The sequence below is a fragment of the Amblyomma maculatum genome, chromosome 10, assembly GCF_055883805.1.
Source record: "Amblyomma maculatum isolate TAMU_Amacu chromosome 10, ASM5588380v1, whole genome shotgun sequence".
In the NCBI taxonomy this organism is placed as follows: Eukaryota; Metazoa; Arthropoda; class Arachnida; order Ixodida; family Ixodidae; genus Amblyomma; species Amblyomma maculatum.
The window spans coordinates 105,712,020-105,732,306 of NC_139353.1; positions in this window are offsets into that span (position 1 = coordinate 105,712,020).

A 20,287-nucleotide genomic window follows, 5' to 3' on the forward strand; every position below is an offset into this window, starting at 1 on the left:
AGCTACGACGAACATTGTCGCCAACGCATCTTCCCTCGACAACCTGAAGGCACGATCGCGGCTATGTTTGATGGCACTGTCAGCTCCGCACTTATCCAGGAAATTAAAAACTTCGTACGGGAAGAAGTTGCCCGGCAATTATCATTAATTTCAAACGTTCCGCAATCCAGCTCAAACCTCGCATCGAATATACGCCAGGTTATTCAGGAATAAGATGCCGAAGCACTTCCGCCCCCTCGACAACCACCTCTTCATGCCGCTCCACTCACAGCTCCGCTAACTCATGCCGACGCTGTCCCGACGCCCGCACCCAGTCCGCTCTCTTATGCTGAGGTTGCCGCATGACCACCTACTCCTGCGCCTTTTCCATCGTACGGTTCGCCTCAGCGGGCATTTTTCATTCAGCGTCGTGCGCCACCTATTCTACGCCCTTAGCGCACAGCTGACAATCGGCCGATTTGCTTTGCATGTGGTCTCCCTGGCCATGTTGCACGCCTGTGCCGCCGTCGACCGGCACCGTACGCTTTCGATCAGAGCCCGGTCAACTACGCGCAGCCGCCGCCCCCTCAGCCCTCGTCTCACTTTGACCACTTCTCGCGTGACAGCCGCTCAACCTATGACAACCGCTCAACCTCTCCGTGCCGTCGCTCTCGTCGCCGATGCGCCGCCGTTCTACCTCGCCAATGCCGGAAAACCACTAGACGCTGTTCCGCAGGCAAGAGCTGCGCTTTCGTCGAACAGTGAAAGTCCTGGTTCGCCACCTAACAATTTAATAGACGTTACCATTGAAAATGTTTGTACTCTTGCGCTTGTAGATACTGGTGCTGCTGTGTCGGTTATTGACGTTAGACTGTGCCGCTCGTTACGAAAAGTTGTTCTGCCGTATTCTGGAGTTTCTTTGCGCACCGCCACTGCTGAGCACATCAAACCGCTCGGTACCTGCACGGCTCGAGTCACCATTCAGGACGTTCTCTACGTCATCAGTTTTATCATTCTTCGTGACTGCTCTCATGACATTATTTTAGGGTGGGACTTCTTGTGTCGCAATCGTGTCGTAATTTATTGCGCTCGTGCCGAAGTAGAGCTTTCCCCGCTGTGCACCACACCGACCACTGTTAATGTTCTTGGGGAAGCCAAATGTCACGTTTCGGATGCTACTGATATCCCGCCTTTATTTGCTGCTATTGTGCCTATAAACTGTGCCTCTCTTCATAACTGTACAGTGCTCTTCACCCCATCTTCCCTTTTCGTCTCACGACGTTGTCTTCCCCTGCCCTTCGCCGTCCTGAGTGTAAGAAGCAGCCGCACTGAACTAGCCATTACTAATGATTCGTTCTACCCACTCACGTTGCAATGTGGCGAGTGCATTGGGCTGGCCGACCCTGTTCGATCAGAAAATTTTGTTACCGTCCCGCCGCTTCTCTCCGCATGTGCCGACACAATCTCCAACAGCATAAGTGCCCTTAGCCCACCTCGTTCCTCGTCTCCTCCATCGCCTCTTGCTGCCTTTTACAAAGCCATCGACAGTGCTCTCGCTCCAGATCAACGCGCCAAGCTCTTCGACTTGCTGAACCGATTCCGAACTTCCTTCGACATCCAGCAGCCATCCTTGGGTCGGACATCGACTGTTTCCCACCGCATCTATACTGGTACGCACGCCCCGTTACGCCAACGTCCTTATCGTGTATCAGCCTCAGAGCGCCGCATTACTGATGAACAAGTCGATGAGATGCTCCGTAGAGGTGTTATTAAGCCTTCCAGTAGCCCTTGGGCGTCCCCTGTCGTTTTAGTCAAGAAGAAAGACGGGTCTATTCGATTCTGTGTGGACTACCGCCGACTTAATGCGATCGCGAGAAAGGACGTCTATCCGCTGCCACGCATAGACGACGCGCTGGACACTTTGCATGGAGCGGAATTTTTCTCTTCAATCGATTTACGATCTGGCTACTGGCAAGTTCCAATGGCTGAAGACGATCGCCCCAAGACAGCTTTTGTCACTCCCGACGGGCTCTATGAGTTGAACGTCATGCCGTTTGGCCTGTGTAACGCGACCGCCACCTTCGAACGCATGATGGACAATATTCTCCGCGGTTTGAAGTAGCACACATGTATCTGCTACTTGGATGACATCGTCGTATTTTCACCCGACTTCGCGGCCCACCTAACTCGCCTTGAAACTGTCTTGCAATGTCTTAGCGACGCTGGTCTGCAGTTCAATCTGAAAAAGTGCCATTTCGCCGCTCGCCAACTTACTACTTTAGAGCATTCAGTGTCCAAGGATAGCATCCTTCCTGATCCATCTAAACTCCGCGCTGTCGCTGAGTTCCCGAAGCCAACATCTATCAAGCAACTTCGCAGCTTCATAGGCTTATGCTCCTATTTTAGGCGTTTCGTTCGGAACTTTGCGACCATCATTGCTCCTCTGACGCGACAAAGATCTTTCCGCCTGGTCACCGGCTTGCGATACTGCTTTTACGAAATTGCGCACGATACTTACCTCACCCCTCGTATTGTGCCATTTTGATCCGGCTGCTTCTACCGAAGTGCACACCGATGCCAGCGACGCCGGCCTCGGCGCTGTTCTTGCCCAACGAAAACCCCGTGTTGATGAATACGTTGTGGCGTACGCAAGTCGAACGCCGACCAAGGCCGAGGCCAACTACTCGGTGACAGAAAAGGAATGCTTGGCAATTATTTGGGCGCTTCAGAAATTTCGGCCATACTTGTATGGGCGCGCATTTGATGTTGTTACGGACCACCACGCTTTATGTTGGTTGTCTTCACTAAAAGACCCCACCGGCCGTCTCGCCCGCTGGTCGCTTAGACTACAAGAGTGTGATATCCCAGTCATCTATCGTACAGGGCGTAAGCATTCCGACGCAGACGCTTTATCTCGCTCGCCAGTGTCGCCTGAAGCTCCGTTGTCCCCTGCCTCCAGCTCTGCCTTGTCTTCCTTGCCCATCGACGACATGCCATCACAACAGCGCAAGGATCCGTGGCTTACATCACTAATCGATCTTCTAACGAACTCGTCACTTTCACCGCCTCCTCGCGCCCTTCGTCGTCAAGCGCCGCATTTCGCCCTTCGTGACCGTCTTCTCTATTGACGCAACTATATGCCAGATGGCCGTAAGTGGCTGCTCGTCGTACCTCGCCACCTCCGAAGTGATATCTGCGCATCTTACTATAACGAACCGCAGTGTGGCCATGTGAGTGTATTTCAGACTTATGAACGGTTGCGACAGCGCTTTTACTTGCGCGGTATGTATACCTTCGTCAGTAAGTACGTGCGTTCGTGCATCGATTGCCAACGTCGCAAGCCGCCTCCTCTCCATCAGCCGGCTCCACTACAGCACCTTCCGTGCCCATACCGACCATTTGATCGTGTTGGCATCGATTTGTATCGACCTCTGCCGTACACACCTGCAGGAAATCGTTGGATAATCGTGACAGTCGATCACCTCACTCGCTATGCGGAGACAGCAGCACTTCAGGATGCCACCGGACCCACTATCGCGTCCTTTCCTCTTCATAATTTCATTCTGCGGCACGGGGCCCCGCGTGAACTTCTAAGTGATCGAGGCAAATCTTTCCTATCCGAGGTTGTCGAAGCGCTCCTACGCGAAAGTCAAACCATTCATCGGACAGCCAGCGCGTATCACCCTCAAACCAACGGACTGACAGAGCGCTTCAATCGCACACTAGGTGACATGACGTCCAAGTACATCGCCTCCGATCACTCCGATTAGGACAAGATTCTCCCTTTTATAACCTACGCCTACTACACCGCCGTTCAAGCAACTACCGAATTCTCGCCATTTTTTCTGCTGTACGGGCGTGAACCTTCGTCTCCACTCGACACCATCCTTCCCTACCGCCCTGATATCTTAGAGTATACATCGCTTTCAGCAGCTGCAAGGCACGCTGAAGAATGTCGCAAACTGGCTCGCTCACTCACTTCGGACGAGCAAGCCCAGAAACAAGCGCCCAGCGACAGCAACCACTCTGTCCACCAATTTTCTCCCAGTGCTCACGTGTGGCTCTGGGTCCCATCGACACCACCCGGTCTGACCAGCAAGTTTATTTCCAAGTACCACAGACCCTACCTAGTGCTCGAACAGACTTCCCCCGTCAGTTACCTAGTTGAACCGCTAGCCGCTTCCACTGACCTTCGCCGCCGTGGGCGTGATGTTGTTCACGTCGACCGTTTGAAGCCTTACTACGATCCCGCATTCCTTTCGTCTCCTTGAGTCGCCAGGATGGCTCCTCTTTTCTCCGGGGGCCAGATTGTTAAGAAGAAGTTCAGGTTAGGTGGGCGTATCGCCGAGAAAGAGGAAGAGGAAGTGATTTTGCAAACCAGCTGACTGCAAGCTAGGCCACCCCCGCTCCGGTCCTGCTCACTACCAATGCCCGCTACCAGTGCCTGGATCCCCGCTTAACAGCAGTACAATTGAAATAAACCTACAGAACACATTTTTTTCTGAAGGTTTTCCTTCCTGTAGTTCAACTACTGTTGCTTCCTCTGCGTCCGTGGAAATTTCTCTCATATCGTCCACCAATTATATTAACTAATTAATATATCTGTTAGGTTTCACTATTCAAACTATATGACCTCCCATTCAAGTACTTTTTATCTTATTACATTCGGAGCAATTTAGCTATTTTATCCACTGACTTTTTCACTAACTTGCCGTAACACTTTGCTCTATTCCATCCATATGGAGTGCTGTTCGTTTGATTACATTCGGTGCATTTTAGTACCTTTAGGCTAATTCTATTTCTCTAATTGGGTGCTACCAGTCTGGGCTTGAACCAACATTTTTATGCCTGTTACGCAAGTATGACGCATATTAACACGATGGCGTTATGAGCCACTTGTCTCCAAAAAGCCGGTGTCAGCGTTTTGGCCGTATCTCGAAAATTACAAGAACGTAAAGAAAGAATAAACGTTTACGGAAACCCGCGGAGGCGGAAATTGTTCCTTCGCATTTCGAGGTGAACACGCAGTCACTCAGCCACAGAGCAGCGTTGCTTCTCTCCGAAATAAGGTGGTCCTAATGTATGCATTGCCCTATGACTGCCAGCTAATGTTTAGGCGCGTCGTTAGAGACTAATTCTGAAACTAATAGTTAACGTAGCAAAGAACATTTCCGTGTTACTTGCCTGCGAAGCGATGCTAACTAGAAATTTTCCTTCGATCGTGCGGCGCTGCAGCAAATCATGGCGCGTGTCGCCACCTGATTCAAATCATTATTATCCAGTAAAACTCTTTTGTATGACATGTTACATCCATACATCGTCTTCAAAATATCGGGCTTTAAACGCTAGCATTAAAGTCCTAAGCTTCAGCTTCCCCCCATTTTTATTACATTGGGCTCATTTTGAACCATTTTTTTCTCCAACTACATCAATAATTAGGAGCCTATACCTACTCTTCGACTACCTTTAGTTGAGGTGCCTTTACTTGCAATTGTGCAATGCATATTCTTGCTGTTTGTCACTACAGCACACATGTAGACCGGTTTAGCCAATAATTTATGGCTTCCTTTATCACTCCTAGATGCATTACGACTTACTTGCATCTGCTATAACGACCACTGCAAACGAGAAAAATATCTAGACTTTGATGCAGAGATCCGCGCTTTCCATACCAAACGTTCATTTAATAATTTATTATGTGTTTTATTTTCCCTCCATAAATTTTTAGAATTTTCAAATGGCCACAAGACTAAACTAGCGATGAATATTAAAAATGTAATTACAGTTAATAGAGAAGATTTGGGAGATAAATATCTGATTTCATGTCCGGTTTATAACTATCGCTAACATAATTACAAATTTAGCAGTCCCCGTACAAATTCCGCTTTAAACGTTCTCACAAATGAGATATTGATTACAGAAACATTCACCGCTGAAATTGATATTTAGCGCTTGAAGTAAATATGGACAATCAATTTAAAATTGAACTTCGTGCTCTTCTGGCTGACTAGATGCAATTGAGATATCTTACCTTTAAGCTTTTTTTACATATATGCTAAGTCTCATTCTGCTACCTTTATATCTTCTTAGTTCATGTATTCTTAAGACAGTTTAAAGGTTTTTCAGTCTGCTTTTTGTTGGGTGCTGAAGGCTTGGACAGGAAGTCTAAGAAATGTTGCATTTGTTTACTTGGATGCCTTTCCTTTAGGACGACAGGCCCTTCTCATGTGTTTGAAGTACCTTTAGCTTATAAAGGTTTCATTCTATTATTCGTTATTTACTTGAAAATTTATCTCTAGTGCCATTGGCTTTGCGTCAGGGGGCGGGGAGGCGAACAGCTAGGTAAAATGCGTCCGCTGAGTTGCAGAACACCACATCTACATGTAAACCATAACGATCTTTAATTGCCTTCACCCCAGAAACACGAATTTTTGCAAGCATTTTTCCAGGAAGCGTAATGTTTACCTTTCCGACTGCGATCTGTTCTGATAGAGAACGCTGTCGACGAAAACAATAAGACGCAGTGATTACCAATTAGATATGGTAAGTTGAATAAAACGTTTCAGCAGCAGGCTTTTTTGCTCACAAAGCGGCACGCAGCCAAACTTTTTTTCTTTACCTCAGTACAGGTCTGAAAGCGATCATACCTACCCAGGACAAATCTTTAGGAGAGACAGTTCCCTGGGGTACATCATTGAGAGTACGGTGTACCGGATCCCACATAACGCCGGCATACTCTATAATTGGTCTGAAATGAGCGAATATGCGGCCTTTTTTAAAATATTACCAGAGTTTATAAATAATTTTCTGGTAGTTAGACTTATCCGAATTTGATATAGGGACCGGAGAAGCTACTAGGGCGCCTCTTTCCATCTAAGGGCATCAGAACGCAGTAGCCACTGGTGCAAGATGGCGTACATGGGTGTGAAAAAATGTCTATATATTGCCGTGAACGTTGATAGTATCTTGAATAGCTATGTTTCAATGATGTTCAAGAAAACGTAAGCAAGCACAATATAGCGTCGAAATTCTAGCCTTGGAGCTAGAATTTCGATATCAACCAATTTATCGTATTTGTGCCGTACTATACACTGCCGTTACAGGAATATGTTTTTCCGTGTTTTTGAAGGACCTTGTGTAGAAATTCCCTCCAACGCCACTGCCAGCTACTGGTGCGCCGCATGGTGACAGTACTTGCAACTCGTTACTGCGCATGTCGCATCTATCGTCTCTGATCACATACAGATGGCTTTTAAGCACCTCATATTAATTGCGCGAGCAGTCAGTTTCTATGATTGCCGCTTTTGACACCATCCCATATTAAATACCCAGAACCAGAATCGCTTGAAATAGAACTTCTGCGGTTTCTCTGTTTTGCCTATACTTATTTTTTTCTTCTTGCTGTGTTTTACTGCCTACAAGCATCGTTAGGTCTTCTTATTATTATTTTCGACGTTTCACAATCTTTCTTATCGTTTTATTCGGTCCACAACTCCTTTCTTGCACTATATATATTTTTTTCTTTTCGGTTGCATTACCCGCCTGCTTAATGCATTTCATCCTTCATTTTAGGGCTTTATCGCATGTCCAGTCAGCAGGTCTTTTTCACGCTTATTTTACACGCTGGTTTTATCCCTCCGCCAGAGTTTAACTCTAGAAAACTGGAGCTTGGTAGTAGCTCATACAGAAATCGGCGACCCGCGACATTTGCTTTAGATCAGCATATGTTTCATAATGTCCTCTACATACCCTACTATACGTACTTTATGTTTTGCACAAGGCATTTTTCTGAATTACTGAAGCCAAATACAAATAAAACAATACCAAGGCAGACCGATTTCAACTATCCGAGTTGGAGGAGGTGTTTTTGGAATGATTTATATATCGATGAAAACTTAAGAAGTAAAAATAAATATATCATAGAAGAGTTATTTCACAGAGATGCGACATAAGACGTGTAAGCTGTATAAAACGTACCCACGTACAGTGTACGGAGCCTCGAAGGTGCAATGGTTCTGGACGACTCTTGATGCTGCTTTAATGTTCAGGTGCGCGTTCTCCACGAAATATGACTATAGGCAGTCGATAATCATCCTCATGGCGTGCAGAATGTTTTAGAACACCAGGTTGCCATGTCACAACCTCACCTTCAACTAGCAATTTGTCCGTGCAATCATTGCCACTGGCGTCAAAGCCCTTTTCGCGGAAACGCAGCTCTGACGGAATCAAATGTGAAAAAGGAAATTTTTTAACGTCGTACAGCACTCCCACAACTCCTGAAATTTGCTGCTAAAACGCAGATGAAGTACCGACACTTGTTCTTCATACTTGGCTCCACACAGAGCAGAAAGAGAAACCTTTTGAGGGTACTCTAATCCTCCTACACGCGGAGGATGAACCTTAACACGCTCGCTGTAAATATGTATGTGAATTTCATTTATTTAGAGTACGACACAAATGATCAGCATCATCATCAGCCTTACTATACCCACTGCAAGGCGAAGGCCTCTCCCATTCTCCTCCAATTACCCGGTCCTGTGCTAGCTGCATCCACTTGAATCCTGCGAATTTCTTAATCTCATTAACCACCCACTAATTGTCTGCCACCCCCTGCTACGCTTACCTTTCCTTGGAATCCAGTTGGTTACTCTTAGATGCCATCGGTTATCCTCTTTTCAAATTATATGTTCTGCACATGCCCATTTCTTCTTCCTAGTTTCTACTAGAATGTCAGACTTGAGTTACTTCTCTGACTCACTCCACCCGCTTCCTATCTCTTAATGTTACACCTACCATTTTCGGTTCCATTGCCCTTTGCGTTGTCTACAACTTAAGTAGAACCCTTTTCGTTAACCTCCACGTTTCAGTCCCATAGGTGAGTACCGGTAAGATGCAACTGCTATACACTTCCCTTTTGAGAGATAGCGGTAAACCGCTAGTCACAATGTTTGACTACCTTCCAAATGCGCTCCAGCCCAATCTTATTCTCCTAGTTATTTCCTTTTGCTGGTAAAGATCTGCGCTCACTACCTGTCCTGAGTAGAAATATTCGCCTACCACTTCCAGCGCTTCGCTACCTATTTTAAGCTGCGTTTCTTCTCCCAGGCCCTTCATCGTTACCTTAGCCTTTTGCATATTAAGCCTTTCTGCTTGTGCTGTCCCGGTCATTTATCATTAGTTGCAGTTAGTACCCTAATATTCCAACTCAACTGACGATTCGATTACGGAGGACCATGCTTCGCCCATTCCGGCCACCGACGACACTGGTTGTTGGTGGTGAGAAGCAGCGCAAGAAGAAACGGCGCGCAGAGATCGGAGCCGACCGCCCGAAGAGTAAGGTTGGCACTACGAGGGTAAACGAGAACGACGATCGTGTACCTGCCGCCGCAAGCAAACCCAAGAGGCAACGCAAGCCGTTCACCGCTTTACCCGAGCTCGAGAATCTTATCGCGCGCGTGGCAGCCGGCACCGAAAGTTCCGTGCTCCCCAAATCGCCCAAGGAGAACAACCACTCGGAAGAATGGAGCCAAGAACACGAAGTGGCGCGAGAAGAGGAGGTAGCGGAACAGTCGTCGCAACACGATAACGACACATCATCACAGCGTGACAAATCACCGCACGAAAAGAAGCAACCAGAAAGTGAGTCGGAGGAGTTGGACGTCGTTGGCCCGTCTTACGGCGCTTCGAGGTGTCGGACGCCTCCGTCTAAAGTTGTACTACAGGCCAAGAAAGCGCGCGCGGCACATTTGCTCAAGAAGAGTATACGGCGAGTGCCGAGAAATAAGCCGCAGCCGTTGCCAACGACGCCTTTGAGACCACAAGAGAAGCCGTTGTCACCGACACCGTTGGTGGGGCCACCACAAGACGAGCAAGCTGACAAGGACGATAAACAGGATGAAACGCAAGAGCATGCTGCAGTAACCCGGGACGAACAAAATGCAGCCGTCGCCTGGGTTTCGAACGAGTTGCACTTGTCCGACGAGTCCGACGATGAGTCTATGCCACCAACGCCGGGCTCGTCAATTAACGTAAACAAATGGTTAACCCTACCGTTGGATAGGGCGAGTAGTGCTCAAAATTATGAATAAATGTATTATAACACGCAAACACTGGCTCTTTGTCGTGCAATGGGGATCGCTAGAAGGGGCGCGCATCGATAAACGTACAACGACGTCGTTTAGCAGCTTAAGATAGAACAGCGTCGTCGCTTACGGGCGGCGTCGTCCGCGAGTACGGACAGCATTGATAGAAGTAGGAGTACGGCCGCTTCGTCCACGAGTACGGACAGCGGCGCATTCTACGGCACGGGCCTACGGATTACGTAGGAGTACGGCCGCTTCGTCCACGAATACGTGACAGCGGCAGAGCACGGGCAGCACTCGTTATGCGTTGTTGGGTTACGAGTCGTTGAGAATCAAAAGTCGTCATTCATGCTTGGCAGCCGCCCGGACGGAGGGCGCGCTGAGGGGGAGGGGCGACGGAAGTTGACAGCTGTTAGAGCTCGACGCCCACCGTCGCGGGATGCTTACGCGCGCTACAGGTGGCCTTCAAAATACGTATATAAAGCATCACTGCTGACCGCGATAGTATTATGTGATGGCGGCTTGGGATGGATATACTCATCAGTTAGCGCAAGGCAAAGTGACGCTTGACGCCAACAATGTGGAAAGCTTAATGTACGATTGCAAGCTTGGCAGCTGCCGGACGGAGGGCGCGCAGAGGGGGAGGGGCGACGGAAGTTGACAGCTGTTGGAGCTCGACGCCCACCGTCGCGGGATGTTGACGCGCGCTACAGGTGGCCATCAAAATACGTATATAAAGCATCACTGCTGACCGCGATAGTATTATGTGATGGCGGCTTGGGATGGATATACTCATCAGTTAGCGCAAGGCAAAGTGACGCTTGACGCCAACAATATGGAAAGCTTAATGTACGATTGCAATATCCACCCCAACACTCAAGAAATTGTTGGTGCTGTCATCGACCCGGTCTCCGGCAAGTTTGTGTATCGCCTCGTTTTCGACTTTGACTGCGAGTTCGAGGCAACCTTCGAAGACGCTTGTGTGTGGGCGCGATACATTTGCAAGTGTCTGGGAGAGTGGCTGTTTGCAGATTCGAGCAACTGCAACGTACGTTTGGCATTCACGTCTCGGACCAAGACTTTGTCAAGCGGCGAGAATGTTCGGCGTTGGCACATCCAGGTGTTGGACTGTGTAACAATTTCTTCCTTGCCCCCCAACCAAGGATGTGCGGTTCTCACCAACCTCCGTCACGACATTCTCGTGGGCACCCGCGGGACGCCTCTTGGTCATCGCAACAGAGAAGCACGGGACAATGCAGAAACGTGCGTCGCGCAAGGCTCGATGGACGTAGAGGCGGGGTCGAGAGTGTGGCTTATGTACAAGTCCGCAAAACATTTCAAGGCAGAAGACAGACTCGCCCAGCCGTACGTCTTGCGAACGCTAGCCACTTTCAAGATGGCGACCGGTGAAATTTCTGATGTTGAGCACGTGCCTGCGTCGTCGCCCGACTGGACCAGCCACCGCCGGCTTCTTTCGATGCACCGCTTACCAGACAGTGGTGACCTCGTGTACGACTGGGATACACAAACATCCCATCGCTACAACCCCATTCTGACTGTGGACACGGCGATTACGGAAGAGCCGCCGCAGGTGGCTTTCAGCGATGGCGACAGTGGCGACGAGAGCGTCGTCGCTGCGTCTCCCAGGATGAAGAAGCGGCGCCAGGGCTCGGTCACGGATTTGTCTGACGAGGGCGAAAGCCCCGTGGATGTTGCCGTCTCAACAGCGGCGGCCCTCGCCATGCCGCCGCCGCCGCCGCCGCCGCTGGCTGTGTCGTCGCCCCAGTTCCCCAAATATTTGGACGAACACATGCCCAAGTCCGTGTTTGTCCCACCGGCGGAGCGTCTCAATACACTGGACCAGTGTATTGAAATGGCGTCAAACTACGTTGGGGTAATCCAGGCCCGTTTCCCCAAAGGACAGAACAACGTCCTCGCCAACATCAAGCTTCGCATGTTCCGCCAGGCGATCGACATAATCAGCAACTATTCCCACCAAAGTGTCGTGTACCGCGTGGGCATGTTGTTGGCGTCCAACATGAGGTACGACGAGGGGTTTCACGTCTTTAACATGGTGATGGCGGACCACGATCGCACTTTCAATTTCGTGCGACGCCACGTGTACAACCAGTGTGTCTTTCGCCTGTGGTGTACCGTGAGACCCGACGACCCCTCGTGTGCCCCCACAAAGATTATTAGCATCAACAATGACCCGGAGTTTGCATTTACCAGCGGCTTAGAGCACTTCATGCGGAAGCAAATACAGCAGTTCAACTCGGCCAACATGTCGTTGACAATGCTCGTGAGTGGGTACGTGGCCACGCTAACCAAGTATTCTAATGTCACAGTAGTGCACGACCCGATCACGGCCGAACGCCGAGTGCTCCGTTACAACCCTGCATACGGCGTGTATCAACAACAAGAGCTCTCGGCCACGATTGCTGATCTGGCAAAGTTCGTATTCAGAATGTGCCTCAACGAACTTACGTCGGAAATGATGTACGACCCGCTGCATCGCCTTTCGCAGCTCCACGACAATTTGACGTCCCTGGCGAACCGCGACACACGGTCCGTGCACATCGACACGGCCGAGTTTGCCCAGGCGCCAAAGTTCACGTCCGACCGGCACATTGTGTTTTCGAACGGAACCACCTATGACACGAAGGAGTGCAAGCTCGTGCCGTGGTCGCCGACGCAAGTCGTACGCGACCGCGTCGAGCAAGACCCGAATTGGGGCCTCGGCGAGACGACTACGCACACAAGAGTGGAAGTGTACCCATTGCGCGGGGGTGCAGAATACCGGAGTAGGATAGCCAACCAGGTGAGCGAGATTGCATATTCCATCGCCTGTGGACTCGACGAATGCAGCGCACTGCTGCACGACCTGGGCGTGAGGCTACACGCTCAGATGAAGCGCCTGGGCCAAGAGCTGGACTTGGACACGTTCAACCGCACAGTAGTGCGCCGACTGTTGGACAAGCGGCCGTCGCTCTATAACAAGGTGGTGATGCCAGCCCTGGTCGAGGTGTTCGAGCGAAACGACGTGGACGACGACGGCGGTCCCGTCGTGTTTGTCACGGAAGAAGTGAGCTGGGAGGAAAAGGTGCTGCTGGTGCTCGAAGAGTCGATGGGGAACAGTGAAAATTTGGACGTGGTGCTGAGTTACCTGGGCATGTGTCTTTCTGCAACGCCCGTGTGCCGCCAAGCACTGCTCTTGCACGGCGACACGGCCAACGGCAAGAGCATGCTGGTGCACTTGATAACACACATGTTCGGTCCGGACAACAAGCTCACTTTGTCGTTGCCGGACAAATTCTTCACGCCCGCGGGAGACCGCATCATGGATGCCACCTTCCGCGAATGCACCACGGACAAGCGGTTCCTAATCGCCAACGAGCTGCAGCCACTGAAGATGGACTCGGGCAGCAAGGCGAAGCTGAAACAATTTCACTCCGGCGGTGACACCGTGGCCATTCGCTCGCCCTACTCCAAGACCAACAGCGTCTTCATTAACAAGGCCAAGATCGTGGCCACAAGCAACGAGCTACCGTATTTCACCCACGACGAGGTAGCTGAGTGGGGGCGCCTGTTGGTCATACCCATGCGTACGCGTTACGTGATGCGGTCCCGAGCCGAGCACCGAGCTGCCATCTACTCGGCCATGGCAGAGGACCGCGTTCGACGCCGCGTGTTTGGGCTCAGCTACCCGAGCACGTACGTCGAGTACGCGCGAGACGTCAACGCAAAGTTCAACGTGTTCTGCGAGGATCAGTTGACGGCCAACGCAGCCACCCACATGCTCGTGCGCGAAGAGGCCCCGCTGTTTGACCTGTCCACCATTCAGCACGGCGCGGTGCGCGCCATTCCCAGCTGTCGCAGCGTCATGGCCAACCCGACGCTCACGTCTGTCGAGAGCAAGACGAAGCTAGGAGCGGCACTGCTGCGTATCCTGATGAACAGGATTGTGCCCCGCGACGGCGGCTTGGATAAGCTGAGCAAAGTGGCCATCAAGATCGCCAACGTGGCCGAGAAGCGAGTGCCCATGATCAAGGCATTCAAGGACCCCCTGAGTCTGGCGCTGCACGATCTGTTTGTGTACACTGGAAACCCGGCGCACACCATCAGCTGGCCCCAGATGTACAGCAGACTGCGCGCGTACTTCAAGTCTCCGCCGCAGTGGCTGCTCGGCGTGTACGGGAACGCATGTGGCGCCGACGCCGAAATCCGAGCCGTGCGAGACCTGGAGCACGACGAGATGCTCGTTCTCGTGCAGGAGCGTGGCGTCGAGCTGTCGCCGGCGTCGCAGGCTCTGCTGGGCGACCTGGAGAAGCGCAGCGCGGACGGCGCTGGCCCGATGGACTTTCACGCGAGAGGAGGAGCTCGGCAAACGGAGATTCTCACTCGAACGGAGAATCTGTCCAACTGCGACAACATCAAGGTGGTGGGGTACGTGCTGCGCGCTCGCTACAAGCGGTTCGTCCATGATCAGACCTACGTGACATTGGACGCCAACGCTCTGGACCCACTGGGCGAATTGGCGGGCATCAGCGATCTCGAAGTGTATGCCTCCGCTGTCAAGTCCCGCATGCCCAACGCAAAGCATCAAGTGCAGTACACCCGAAAGGCCGTGTTTGGCTTTATCGACGGCAAGCCCGTCCCGCCGCTGAACAAGATCGGCAAAGACGACCGCGTGGCAAACGCCCGCAAGGAATTCAACGCAACCTCGTCAGACTGGACCATTTGCGCAGTTGGATGCGGTTGTCCATGACCGACAGCGAGCGGGACAAGTTGGGTAGCGAAGTGAGCAAGATAGAGGCAACCCTGACCGACGGCGCCATCGGTGTTGTGTGGGACAGCACCGATTTTGCAGAAGACGACTCGGACGAATGCTCATCGCAGGCCTCGAAATCGCCCGCTCCCGCCACCAGATCATTTGAAACGGACGAAGAAGAGTTTGGAGAAATGGCCGACGAAGAGATGGACGAGGAAATGGAAAATGCGCGGAGAGCAGACATTACGAGAATGGTCGCCAAGATATCATCCACGCCGCGCATATCGTCGTCCGAAAACAGTGTCCACGACGTGGATTGCAAGCACGGCAACGACCCATTTTCGTTCATACCTCATCCGGCTTTCATTTGCCCCACTCCTTCAAAAACGTCAGCGTCCCCCGCGTATAGCTTACCATCTGGATCACCGAGCAAATGGGCGACGCACACTCCGCTACGCACAACGCTAAGCCAAGTTGAGCGCGTGGCATCTTCGATAGACGTGCTGCCTCCCGAATCGAGATGGCAGCAAGTGCGCGACGGAGCCTGGGACATTGGCCCGTGCCTACACGAGCTTGGCGGCGGGCGGAAACGCAAGCGTTCCAGCGCCAGCAGTAAAGAATGATGTCTGGTGTGGATGTGGTGTGTGAGAAGGTAGTAAGATGTAACAGACTGCCACTGCCAGACGGGCACGATGTCGTGCGTAGCACAGGTCCTGTACACATTCCGCCGGCACATGCGCGATCTCATGGAGCGCGCGACGTGGCACGACGGAGGTCCTCTAGCCCTGCTCTCAGATTAGGGTCGTCGTCAAGACGTGACCCGTCATTGTAATTGCCATCGTCACGATTGCATCCATCACGCTTCACCTCAGCAAGAGTGTAGAGATTCACCCCATCAAGAGTGCAGAGATTCACCTCAGCAAGAGTGGAGATATTCATCCCATCAAAAGTGCGCAGATTCACCTCAGCAAGAACGCAGCCATCAAGATTCATCGCATCAAGATTCATTGGACCATCGTCACCAAGAAGACGTACTCTGGGACGAGGTGTGGGTCCCCGAAGTTCCATTGGGAATGGTAACGTGGTTGCTGGTGCGCAACGCTCAAGCGGGAGTCTCGACTGCCCATTACATACGCGACCGAGCCACGCACCTCTCTCCGTGCACGCTGGTGCAACGGCGCTTACGCGACACCGTGGTTTCCGTTCCCGACGGCGACGGACTGATTATCTCCTGCGGTCCGGGGCTGCTGCTGCCGCCGGGCGACGCGGTGGTGCCGCTAGACGTGTGGGTCGTCAACGGCGTGAGCCTGTCTTGCAAGCCACCGGCCATGAGAAATAAGCTCTTGCTGTACAACCTCCATGTGTATGGACGCTGCATCATAGTGGCGCGTTACGGAACAAGGGGGTGTACGGCGTGTGACGCGACGGACCCGGTCGAGGTGGTCGAGGCGACAAAACAGTTGCGAGAACTCGGGCCCGGGGTGGTATGACTGTCGGCCGACGGTCGTTTACACCTCGTTACGCGTCAGGCAGAGACCGCTCGTACATTGGGACGAAGCATGGCTCAGCTGTCGAGCGAAATCGGCGAAGTGCCTCCTTCGCCCCCGATCGTGATCGAGTACGACGACGTCCTCCCGTCGCAGGTCCGGTCCGTAGTGGTGGCGCTTCCTAAGCCAGCGCCCAAGAAACGCAAGGCCTCTCCGTTGCAGGATCCCGTAGCCGCCAAACGGCAGCGTGTGATCGACGAGGCAAAGGCCGCTCAGCAGGCTGTTCTCGAACACGTGCAACGCGAAACTCGCGAAGCCAAGAACGCGTGGAAGGTCGCCAATGCGAAAGCGCAAAAGGAGGCGCGCGCAGCCAAAGCCGCGCGGCGGCCCGTAAATGAACGCATACAGCGCGAGGCTGCCGAGGCGAAGGCGGCATGGAAAGCGGCCGCCGAGAAATCTGGACGGGAGACGCGCGAAGCCAAGGCGGCACTGAGGGATGCGGTAGCCAAGGCCGAGCGAGAGGCCCGCGAAGCCGAGACGGCCCGTAAAGCCGCGGCGACCACCAGTGTCATCAACAGGGCGGTGTGCGACGCGTTCGAGCGCGCCACGGGCAAGCAGTTCGAGCTGGAAGCAACGTATCCGGGCTTTCGCAACGAGTTCCTCAAGAACAACAGACAGCCGTACCGTGCCGACATGGCGAACACCGAGTTACGCGTCATGGTGGAATACAACGGGGGCTACCACTACAAGCGGGACGAATACACGCGCGCGCTCAACGACGTGCTCAAGCGGCGCTGGTGCAAGCGCGAGGGGTTCGTGCAAATCAACGTGAATGCCGGAGTGAGCAGTACACTCAGACACCTCGTCCCGTACGCCTGCTTTCGCTTGTTCCTCGAGGTTCCTCGGTACGTGTCCCCCGAAAAATGGGCCGCGGCGTGCACGAAACGATGGGCGTCGGTGGACGAGCGTTGCAGCGCGACGGTTGAAGAGCGGCGAGGAAAGACGAAGGCCGTGGCGCTCATTGTGTACGAGGACGATCCCGACCAGCTCGAGCCATTCTCCGACGCGGAGGTACGGTTCGTTGTGGACGGGGTGTTGAAGCGAAGATTGCGGACCTTCTTTTGCGGTTATGGATCGACGTACGTGGCAACTCTGATGCGACGTTCGAACGACTTTGTCGAGTGTTCGGTGTGGTACATTTCCCAGTACATTCTGGTGGACATGCGCAACCAAATGCAGATGCGCGCTTCCAAGACCAACAACACATTCCGCGTCGTATTCTGGAAACGCTTTCCCTGCACCGATGCGACGAACGAGCCGACGCTTTTCTACCGCCGCGACGTGATCCACGTGCCGCTGTTTCTGCTGCGAATCGATAAGGACGACCCGCTATACGTGGTTTCGGCATACCTGGCGTGCCGCATCTTTCATCAAGTGGACGAAGCTACCCTGCACTGGAAGAAGCACACACACCCATTCATGTCTCGAGACGGTAACAATTGTTGGAAGTATCGCTCTCTGCAGCAGCAGCAGCAACGGTACCGAAACTAGACTATGAGTGAGGTCAATAAAGAACACGGATAGTGTATAACACTCTTTATTTGTCAAATCCCATGGTGGCAATCTCGCACATCTGTCTTTTGATCTCCATCTCCATGCCGTTGGGTATTGTCCATCGATCACGTAGGTCTGGTGTATTCTGCACCCATTCGCGGGTGGCTGTGGAGAGGTAATCAAGCAAGCGCTCGCTGAGTTCTTCTTTCTTGGAATACGTGTACTCGTCGTCGCCGTGAGATATTCCTGCGTTTAGCTTCAGTAGTGCCATTGGGAGAAACATGAACGCAACACATGGCATCTGTAGCAAGTTTCTAAACAGCGTAATCCTGGCCTCTTGATCCTCTGGTACACTGTCATAAATGTCGTGTTTATCTACTATTCTCAGTGTGCGTGTTGTCCACATTGAGATGGCGTAATTCTTCTCTGAAAGTTTCAATACTTCCCGTGTGTCGACGTCCACGAGTAGAGTATTGAACAATGCAAAGTGATGGGCGACAAAGCGGACGATCACGTCCCAGACAGCCGCTGACATTAGATGTTCTTTAGAGGAAACTGGCAAGATTGAAGTGCCGAGTATGCTGGCGAATTCGCACGTGTTTATCGCCACCACGGCTTCTAGCGTAATGTCCGCAGTCGAACACACAATCGAACAATTCGTACAGCTGTACCTCAGTAGATCACGCACGCTATAAAGCGACAACAATAAAGACAGATGGCGACGCGAATAAAGGCGACTCGTGGCCACGGGAATTAGTAAGTGACTGCGACTAAGGCTGCCAACAACTTTCAGTGTCGCTGCTACCACGGCCATGGGCGAGTAGCAGTAGGCAGCAAAGAGTCTGAGTGTTGACAACGTGTTCCGAAAGTCCAATGACCAAAATCTTGTAGTGTTACAAACTCCCAATTCCATTACAGCTAGCTCCATTTGGTGTTTGGACAAGGTCTGGGCGATGGAAGCAATGTTGGGGTTACTCGTGTTAACGGCGTTCTTGATGACTATATTGCGCGAAAGGCATTCCGCGACTACAGCCTCGATCATGACGTTTGTTGGAGCGTGCGCAGCCACCGAATGCTTGAGCAATTGTTCCAAGTTGTTGTCGCCGTCGACGTTATCGACCGTCCAACACCAGCCTTTATCCGGCAGTGGCACGTACCACCTCCATTTGAGCGCCGTTTCCAAATCCGCGTTTTGCAGGTTCAAAAAGTACGGAGTGCGGAATGGTGTGAGAGAAGCCAGTTCCGGAGTCCTATTCCGAAACTGCATTGGTGGCACGTGGTATAGCATCATAATTTCATTCTGACGTTCAGTAATGTGTTGGGTGAACTGGGGGTCGTGGTTGTGTATGTTGAACCACTTTGCTATGCACTGCGTGTAGTAGCCCGTCAACTCTTTCTGGGCTTCGTTGCAGACTGCCTGGTCTGCGTACGTGACGTAACTAATCTGTGCCAGAGGTGTAAGCGCTCCGCACAAGTCTGTGTAGCTTAACTCGTCCGTCTTCCTCGCGAGGATAGGGAAGACCATGAAGGGGTGTAGACAATCGGGGGTCGTATTATCGATTATGTGTTCGAGATACCCCTGTGTTCGAGTCTGGAACTCGCGAAACACACAAATATTATTCGGCGGCACCTCGTAGGTGCTGCGCAGGAACATGCAACGAGCTTCGTCGTAATGCATCATCGAGGCCCACTTGAAAATACAGCCCAACGAACGAAGCATCACGTCAATTTCCTCGTCGTAATCGCTGTACTGCGAATCGATGTAGCACAGTTCGTACACCATGGCATCGATTACGTTGAACTCTATTTGATTCGTCCAGGAAAATTTCAACCACACGGGTGGAACAAAGGCAGCGACGCACACCGGCAGCACCTCGATTAGGTTCTCGTGAAAGTGGAGTACGAATCTACCTGCTGTCAGTAACTCGTTGGGTTTGGCAGAGATGAAACTTATGCGAAAGGGGTACAGGATAGAATTGAATGCGGCGGCTATGTACCACGGATTATAATCGGGAGGTACACTGATTGTGTGCTGTGGTCGAAATGCCGTCGCAAATAGTTTTGGAACGAGCGGTACGCAATCGGCGGGATATACGTATGTCGTCACTGGCATCAGCCGGGAGAACGACTCGTGGACGTAGCTTCGTGGTTGGTCGAACGACATGGTTTGCATTCGCTTGTCGGCGTAAAACGTAACTCGTGGTACAATCCTATACGTAGTAGCCACTATGGCTTTGTTGTTGGAATACGACGTCGCCGTATCCACGACAATCCGCGTTGTGTATTGTTCTAGCCACATGTTACTTAGATCAAGCGTTCCGGTAATCTGTCTCACGGGGTTGCGCATAAGGCGCTCGTTGGGGACGGCAATGTTGAAGTGTACTCCGGGACGCTTCTTTTCAGCAACCTTCAGT